The sequence below is a fragment of the Lynx rufus genome, unplaced genomic scaffold (assembly GCF_022079265.1).
Source record: "Lynx rufus isolate CCGP_SWC_20201006 ecotype Redwood Valley unplaced genomic scaffold, mLynRuf1.p SCAF_2, whole genome shotgun sequence".
Taxonomy (NCBI): domain Eukaryota; kingdom Metazoa; phylum Chordata; class Mammalia; order Carnivora; family Felidae; genus Lynx; species Lynx rufus.
The window spans coordinates 191,544,463-191,545,831 of record NW_025814834.1 but is presented as its reverse complement, the minus strand read 5'-3'; the positions used below and the strand labels follow the sequence as shown (position 1 = coordinate 191,545,831).

At 39.6% G+C, this 1,369-nt stretch overlaps 1 non-coding gene across 1 annotated transcript; it reads right to left on the bottom strand.

The window, feature by feature from the left end:
- Window positions 1-713: 713 nt before the first annotated feature.
- On the bottom strand, window positions 714-820 carry LOC124516757 (U6 spliceosomal RNA). Its single transcript, XR_006963160.1, has one exon. It is a non-coding gene; the product is annotated as a U6 spliceosomal RNA (small nuclear RNA).
- Window positions 821-1,369: the final 549 nt, after the last annotated feature.

The following is a 1,369-nucleotide window of genomic DNA, read 5'->3' as shown; positions in this document are numbered from 1 at the left end:
TAACGGTTTCCACATGTTAATTAAATCACAGTAGCAAATTTTCCTGATATAAGTAAGTGGAATAAACCCAACAGACATTTGGTAGTCACGTAGCTCAACTGGCAGGAACAGAACTACCCAAAAACTCTCAAATGCAGCTTCCTGGCCATGTTTACCGCGCTGTAGGCATCGGTAAGTACATTTTAGAATTGGGAGAATAAGTTAAATAGGAATGAAGAAAGTAACTACGTCGTTTTGCAAAAAGTATATATGTTGTGGTGATGGTTCCACCAGTCTGTATTTACTAAAAATCACTGGATCCTACACATGAAATGGGTGAATTTTATAGGATGTAAAATGTAACCATTATCAAGCTGTTTTTTAAAAAAAAATCTATGTATTCACGTATTCATGTATTTCTAGATTTTCATGAATTTTTGATTTTCATTGAACAGCTAAAGTACTGAAAAGAAAACAGTTTTTCACCATTCACTTTTTACTTTTTTTTTTTTAAGTTTTTTTTTTTTTTTAACGTTTATTTATTTTTGAGACAGAGAGAGACAGAGCATGAACGGGGAGGGTCAGAGAGAGGGAGACAGAATCTGAAACAGGCTCCAGGCTCTGAGCTGGCAGCACAGAGCCCGACACGGGGCTCGAACTCACAGACCAAGAGATCATGACCCGAGCCGAAGTCGGCCCCTCAACCGACTGAGCCACCCAGGCGCCCCTTTACTTTTTTTTTTAAACGCTTCATGAATTTGCTTGTCCTTCTTTCGCAGGGGCCATGCTAATCCTCTCTGGATTGTGCCAATTTCAGTATCTGAGCTGCTAAAGTGAGCCCCACTTTCTACTTTTTATACTTCTGTATGGTTTGAATTCGTAATGCAAAGATACATAAGTGGGGTTTTTTAAATTTTTTTTAACGTTTATTTATTTTCTTGAGACAGAGAGAGAGACAGAGCATGAGCAGGGGAGGGTCAGAGAGACAGGGAGACACAGAATCTGAAACAGGCTGCAGGCTCTGAGCTGTTAGCACAGAGCCCGACGCGGGGCTCGAACTCATGGACCGCGAGATCATGACCTGAACTTTGAAATTGGATGCTTAACCTACTGAGCCACCCAGGCGCTCCTTTTTTAAAATTTTTTAATGTTTATTTATTTTTGAGAGAAAACAGAGTGTGAGCCAGGCAGGGGGGCAGAGAGAGAGGTAGACACAGAATTTATTTATTTTTTAAAATTCATTTATTTATTTTTAAACTTACATCCAAGTTAGCATATAGTACAACAACGATTTCAGGAATAGATTCCTTAATGCCCCTTACCCATTTAGCCTATCCCCGCTCCCACAACCCTTCCAAAAACCCTCAGTTTGTTCTCTGTATTTAAGAGT